The sequence below is a fragment of the Colobus angolensis genome, unplaced genomic scaffold (genome assembly GCF_000951035.1).
Source record: "Colobus angolensis palliatus isolate OR3802 unplaced genomic scaffold, Cang.pa_1.0 Scaffold38, whole genome shotgun sequence".
Lineage (NCBI taxonomy): Eukaryota > Metazoa > Chordata > Mammalia > Primates > Cercopithecidae > Colobus > Colobus angolensis.
This window is the reverse complement of record NW_012117154.1, coordinates 5,591,952-5,599,651: the sequence shown is the minus strand read 5'-3', so window position 1 is coordinate 5,599,651 and position 7,700 is coordinate 5,591,952.

Genomic DNA, 7,700 nt, shown 5'->3' with positions numbered 1-7,700 from the left:
ACCGCCCACTCTGCAGGGCCCATCCCTCCCCCGGGACCCGTGAGCGGGAGCTGGCAGAGCTTCTGGAAGGTGACTCCACGGGGAAATGACACACCAAGAGAATACACACAATGGCTTCACGTACTATAGTACAGTCCCAGCTCCCTGCTCTGAGTAGCTAGAGGAGATGATGACCCATCAAAATCCGGGATGACGACGCATTGCAATAAATCTGTGTCGATGAGCTGCTCTTCTCTCATTCCACGGGGGTGTCGTATAGACTGGCTGCTTGGTGCGGCATGGGAGATCACACAGCGAACACCTGGAGTCCAGGTGTAGCTCCGCCTCTAACCCTAACCCTAACCACGTTGTTGTTGTCCCTGGTGAGTCGCTCAGCATCTCTAAGCTTCCACCCCTCATTCCCATGGTGGGGATGATAATTCCTGCCTCTTACTTGTTATAGGATTTCTTACAATGTGCTGGGAAAACAGAAGCATGAGTATTTCCTGGAGCAGCAAAATTATTCCCTTCATCTTTATTGCACTATTTGGGGTAACCACTGGAATAGATAATAATTATTTGTAATGAGTACTGAGTTATGGGTAGATATATGCATGCTCCTGGATTGTTTTTAAAAGCCCTTTAATGGGATTTCCTTTAACTCTTAAAGAGACTATCCCTCCAGATATTTAGTTGATTCTACTCATTGTGCTCAATAAAAACAATAGCAGAAAGGAAAACTGTAGCCCAGAAGACAAGCAAAGCACTAATTACAAGGAATGTGCCTTGCCCTGCAGGGAACAGGGGCAGCTTTCCTGACTCCTGTGTTGGGTAAGGGGAGACCCCTCCGGCCTGCGGGGCTGGGCTCTTTTCTAGAGGAGCTGCCCATAGATCAAGTGTTATTCCAGAGTCAGTGCTGGGAATGGCCAGATGGCTGGAGCTGCAGAAGCAGAGCCCACAGGTTCTGAGAAGCTAGGAGCAGCTCCCGTCCTGCAGTCTAGGGGCTGTCCCCAGCACGCAAGGCCCCACTGTGGCCACCCCTAGCTGGAGCCTGTGCATGGCATTCATCAAGAGCCTCAGCATTGGGAGAGGTCATCTCACTCCAGCAGAGTCATCTCTCTCTTCCTCAGTGCACTCCCGCTGCCATCTGACACATCCCTGCAAACTCAACATGATGAACACATCTGTTTTATTTTTTTCAAGACAAGGTCTTTGTTCTGTTGCCCAGGCTGGAGTGCAATGGTACAAATGTGGTTTACTGCAGCCTCAACCTCTTGGGCTCAAATGATCCTCCTGCCTCAGCCTTCTATGTAGCTGGGACCGCAGGTGTAAGCCATCATGCCTGGCTAATTTTTAATTTTTTTTTAATAGATAAGGAGTCTCACTTTGTTATCCAGGCTGGTCTTTTTTTTTTTTTTTTTGAGACGGAGTCTCACTCTGTCGCCCAGGCTGGAGTGCAGTGACCGGATCTCAGCTCACTGCAAGCTCTGCCTCCTGGGTTCACGCCATTCTCCTGCCTCAGCCTCCCGAGTAGCTGGGACTACAGGCGCCTGCCACCTCGCCCGGCTAGTTTTTTGTATTTTTTAGTAGAGACGGGGTTTCACTGTGTTAGCCAGGATGGTCTCGATCTCCTGACCTCGTGATCCGCCCGTCTCAGCCTCCCAAAGTGCTGGGATTACAGGCTTGAGCCACCGCGCCCGGCCCAGGCTGGTCTTAAACGCCTGAGCTCAAGCTATCCTCCTGCCTCGGCCTCATTCCAAAGTGCTGGGATTGCAGGGGCCCGGCCCAGGAACACATCATGAGGTCAATTCCTCCAGGTCAATTCCTCCAACAGTGTGATTTTGGTTATCAGTGCATAGGTGTGGGACCAGCATTCTTTGGAGTTGGAGAAAATACACAATTCAGTTAACTGCCTCCTTGGAAATATATTTAAAAATTGGGGGCGGAGACCGGGCACTGTGGCTCATGCCTGTAATGCCAGCACTTTGGGAGGCCGGGGTGAGTGAACCACAAAATCAGGAGATCAAGACCATCCTGGTCAACATGGTGAAACCCCATCTCTACTAAAATACAAAAAATTAGCCGGGCGTGTTGGCGGGCGCCTGTAGTTGCAGCTACTCGGGAGGCTGAGGCAGGGGAATCGCTTGAACCTGGGAGGTGGAGATTGCAGTGAGCCAAGATTGCACCACTGCATTCCAGCCTGGTGACAGAGTGAGACTCTATCTCAAGAAAAAAAAAAAATTGGGGGCTGGAAGATCTCTTGAGCCCAGGAGTTCAAGACCAGCCTGGGCAACACAGTGAGACCCTGCCTCTACAAAAAAGAATCGAGGTTAAATATTTTCATTCATAAAGTTGGTCCCAGCCTTGGGTACAGGCAAAAATGTCAAGTCACCTTGCTCCTGGGCATTCCCAAGACAGGCTTAACTGAGCCACCTGGCAGAGGCAGGGCAGCCATCTGAGCCACATTCTTTTGTCTGCCCGGCGTGGGCACAGACTCACAGGATGCATCATCGAAGTTGCCTGGGGCAGACTCTTGGCAGGCCTGGCTGGCCCGCAGTGGGCTGGCAGGCCCTGCCTCAGACGCTGCCCGGCCGCCTCCCAGCATCATAGTGTGACTCAGGCTCCCTGACAGGCTGTCACCAGGGTGGGATTTGAAGGAGCAGCGTATCTGCTGTTCACTCTTGGGTGGGTGGTGGACATCCTGGGAGGCTCTCCTAGGTTGGCACCTGTGCAGAGACACTGATCACGGCAAATGCTAGGGCTGTATTCATCTCACATCTTTCCCAGAAAGGACATGGGACTGAATTCACAGAAGCTCCATGAGTGAAGTTCCCCTCTGGGTTTGAGCGACCATGTCTCCCGGACTTCAGAACACAAAAGACAATTCTTTAGGCAGATCTTTGCACATGAATGTGAGCAATGGGGCCTCTATTTCCAGCTTTTAACATTTTCCTCTGTTTTTGGAGAATTTGTTTGCCTTGACCTTTATGAAAGGAGATGGAGAGAACACGGCCCCTTGGGTCAAACCCTGGCTCAGCCACTTTCTTGCTCGGTGGCCTTGGACAAGTTACTTAGCTTCTCTGAACTCAGTTTCCTTATTTCTAAAATGGGGCGATGCCCTCCTTCACGTGTTGCTGTGAAAATGAAGTGAGTCCATGAAGTCGAGTACCCAGGTGGTGTCTGAGGGCAGGAGATGCTCAGTACACACAGCTGTGATTTTCTGAACACCCACCAGGTGCATAAGAGTGCCTGGTGCATCTGTGGGGACCCGGGTGGGAGCTAGAAGGAGGCAGGGGCTCAGCCGATGGCACTACCATTTCCATCAGTCTCTCCTGGGAGGGACGGCAGACGTGCGGTCTGGTCTTCACTCTCAGAGACTGTCACACGGCCATCTGAGGCTCAGCTGGAGAGTTAGTGCAGCCACTCAACATTGCTACTTTCCTCCTGGGGAAGGCATCATGAACGGTGTCTCCGTAAGTCACGTAAATGATTACAAGAAGAACTCACGGCTTCTCCTGGAGGGGAAAGCCCTGTCTGGTGCAGGGCCAGGCTCTGGCCACCGGTGACCTTTGGTTGGGTCTGCTGGCTCCGGTATTGACCGTGTGAGCAGGACAGGAAACAGGCTGGAAGCACATTCCAGCCTCCAGGTGGTGGAAATGACTAAGCCAGTGAGATGGAGCCAAGGAGATTGGGTCAAATGTCTCCACAGCCTCTCTGGTCTCCAGAAATCTCGCTTCCCACAGCAGCTGCCGAGAGCACTGAGCCAAGTCTTAAAAGCATTTTGCTCAGAGGGAATTCTCGAAATGTCTGCCCCTAAGGGCTGCTGGGGGGAAGCTGTGTATTTCCACTTGCTAGAGGTCCTTCGTAGGGCCTGTGAAGTGACCGTCACAGCCCCCCGGGCCCCCTAAGGTGCTGGCCTCTCAGAATACTGAGGCCCAACTTGGTAATTGAAGCAATACTAATAATATGAACTGCTTCAGGGTGAAGGGGAAACTTTTCACTCAGAGACAAACTATAAATGTTTTGGACCCTCTTCTTTTCCCCGCTTCTAGAAATTTAAGAATTACATTGAAAACTTAACAAAAGTCCCATATTTTTCTAAAAGTATTTTTTAAACCTCAAAAGTATAACAAAGTATAACTGCTTATAGACATGAGATTCATGACACTAGACACACCTATTAATTTCTAAAAATCTCACATCATCCCAGAACCTCCTGGGCTTGGTAGAGGAAGATGTTCAAAGACTCCCAGCTTTGATGCAGGGATGAGGCACTGCACCCAAGACTGGGTGACTCAGCAGAGATCATCCAACAAACAATTCTCATCTCCACCACGAGCATTTTAAAATGTTTTAAAATGAAAAATAGAGCCGTGGATCTTGACTCTGGCCTCAAACCCAGCTACTAAAGCATTATGAAGAAGAATTCAGAAACCTGGCTTCCTCTTTCACGCCTGCCATGCTAGCAAAGGAAGCCCTGGTCCAAGGTTTCTGGTGGACCCAGCAGGTTGATGGGAAGCGGGCTTAGCTTGACCTAAACAGCTGGGAGCTGGGAGCTCAAGGTGAGCGTGCAGGAGGAGCCACAGCCACAGTATTTTCCTTTATGAGCAGCTAAAAATAGCAAACAACCACTGCAGAGTGACAGACACCCATTTGAAGGTTTTGGTGGGGACAGAAGCCCTACCTGGGCAGAGCTGCTGTCTCACTCCTTGGGTCAAAGGGAGATGGGGTGGAGAGAGAGGTGCCGGGAGCAGGAAATGTCACTGCGGGGGTGAAGAATGCTGTGCTCTCGGAGAACCCAGCCCTCCAGTGTCTTCTGCGGTGGGAGAAGGGGACTGGGAGCTGGTGGGTGTGTGGGGCTGGAAGCTTACGTAAAGGGAGCCTGCTCTTTTTCATAGATTTATAAGATGTTTCTGTTCCAATTTCGTGTTTTAGCCAACTGCATTGTCCTGCAAGCCTGCATCATTCCTTATTTTCCCTCAATTTGCTTCTACACATAAGTAATCCAATATCTACATGTTGACATTCTCTTTGAAAACTCTTAAGGGGGCCGGGCACAGTGGCTCACACCTGTAATCCCAGGACTTTGGGAGGCTGAGGTGGGCAGATCACCTGAGGTCAGGAGTTCAAGACCAGCCTGGCCAACAAGGTGAAACCCCGTCTTTACTAAAAATACAAAAATTAGCTGGCATGGTGGCAGGCGCCTGTAGTCCCAGCTACTTGGGAGGCTGAGGCAGGAGAATTGCTTGAACCCAGGAGGTAGAGGCTGCAGTGAGCTGAGATCGTGCCACTGCACTCCAGCCTGGGTGATGGAGCGAGACTCTGTCTCAAAACCAAACAAAACCAAACAAAACAAAAAGGAAATTAGCCGGGCGTGGTGGCACACTCTTGTAATCCCAGTTACTTGGGAGGCTGAGGCAAGAGAATCACTTGAACCTGGAAGGCGGAGTTTGCAGTGGGCCGAGATTGCGCCACTGCACTCCAGCCTAGGTGACAGAGTGAGACTCTGCCTCAGAAAGAAAGAAGGAGAGAAAGAAAAGAAAAGAAAAGACAAGACAAGAAAAAGAAAACACTTATGGAAGTGTGACAAATTCCAAAGTAGGGGTGGTGGTTAGTTTACAGTTTGTTAGAAGTCTCTAAGCCAAGTGGGATGGGCCAGCACACCTGAGACCTGAAGGAATGAGACGGGTTCCACCGGTCACACAGGACAGGCTCTTGTCACTGCCCACACGGCTGCAGGCAGCCTGTGTGCACACATGGCAAGGGGGACACCGGGCCCTCGGTTTCATCACCCCGGTTATTCTGGCAAGGGGACCAGCAGGACTCTAATTATCCGACTGCATAGGTCTTGCTATAGGTCAGGAAATAATTAGACTTTTCTGCCAAATAAGAAGGGATTTCTTTTGTTTCTGCCTAAAGTAACACAGAATAGAAGAAAAGAAGAGCCGTTCCCCCCACCCTTAAGAGGCTGCGGCAGACTGGAGTGCTCGTGTGTAATAGATGGGTCACTTGCAGGAAGTTGATAGTCTCATTCTTTTTTTTTTTTTTTTTTTTTTTTGAGACAGAGTGTCTCTCTGTCGCCCAGGCTGGAGTGCAGTGGCGCGATCTCGGCTCACTGCAAGCTCCGCCTCCCGGGTTCAAGCCATTCTCCTGCCTCAGCCTCCCGAGTAGCTGGGACTACAGGCACCCGCCACCACACCCGGCTGTTTTTTGTGTGTGTGTTTTTAGTAGAGACGAGGTTTCACCATGTTAGCCAGGATAGATAGTCTTATTCTTATTTCCACTTTCTGATATTTCTCGCAAGGGCCCATCCCCAGCTCACCTGGGCAATCCCCATCTAATTTCACCTCCCTGCCAGCTTCCTATCCTGTTCCCCACAAAGGCTCCCTGTCCAGCTGCTGTGCAATTCCTTCCTCTTTCCTGAAGAAAATCCAGGCCCACGGATTCAGGGCCAGAATTCCCTCTGATGTACCAACTACTGGCCCCGCAGGGGAAAGAAGATCAAATGCTCAGTCTATCTAATTCCTTTCAAGGTCAAGTCCCCTTAATACAGGTGCAGAAAATAACAGGTGAATCACTTTCTCATGGTTTAGGCCTGTGTTAGGCCCTGGAGAATCTCAGGCTAGTATGTTTCTATGGCACTCCCTAAGGACCACGTCCACTCTGCAAGAGGAGGGCACAGGGGCACGTCCCACACACCACACCACACACACCATACCACATGCGCCACACTGACACACCACACACACACACCATGCCACAACTACACATCACACATACATACACCACAGGCACCACACTTACACATCACACATACACACACTCCACATCCATGCACCACACATACACACACCACCCTGTGCACCACACACACACACACAACCACACCACATGCACTGCACTTACACAATACATATACACATAGCACACCACACCCATACACCACACACACACATCACCCTGTGCACCACACACACATGTGCCACACTGACATACCACATACACCACACATCACATGTACACACACACCACACCCATGTACCACCCATACACACTCACACCACCCTGTGCACCAAACACACACATGCACCACTGACACCCCCCACACACACCACACACATGCATTACACTGACACACCACACCACACACCATATGCACCACACTGACACACCACACACACACCACATGCACTGCACTTACACTTCACACATAGACACACACCCATGCACCACCCATACACACTCGCACCACTCTGTGCACCCCACACACACCACATGCACCACACATACCACATGCACCACACACACATGCAGTGCACTTACATATCACACATACACACACATCCCTGCACCACACTGACACACCACACACACACATGTACCATGCTTACACATCACACATACACACACACCACACCCATGCACCACACATACACACACCACCCTGTGCACCACACACACCACACTCACAACACATCACACCACAGGCACCACACTCACATCACAGCACATGCACCACACACGTCACACCACATGCACCCCCGGCCCCCACACACACGGAATGAATAACACAGCCACACAGAGGGCAGGGCCTGGGCCCGGTACTGAGTCCCTCCTTGCCTCTGAGCAGCACACCGCCTAAGGCAGGCCCAGCCCACGGCTCCAGGGGCTGTCACGGATTTCCAGGGACTTTCCGAGGACGGACGGAGCCTGGAGCCTGT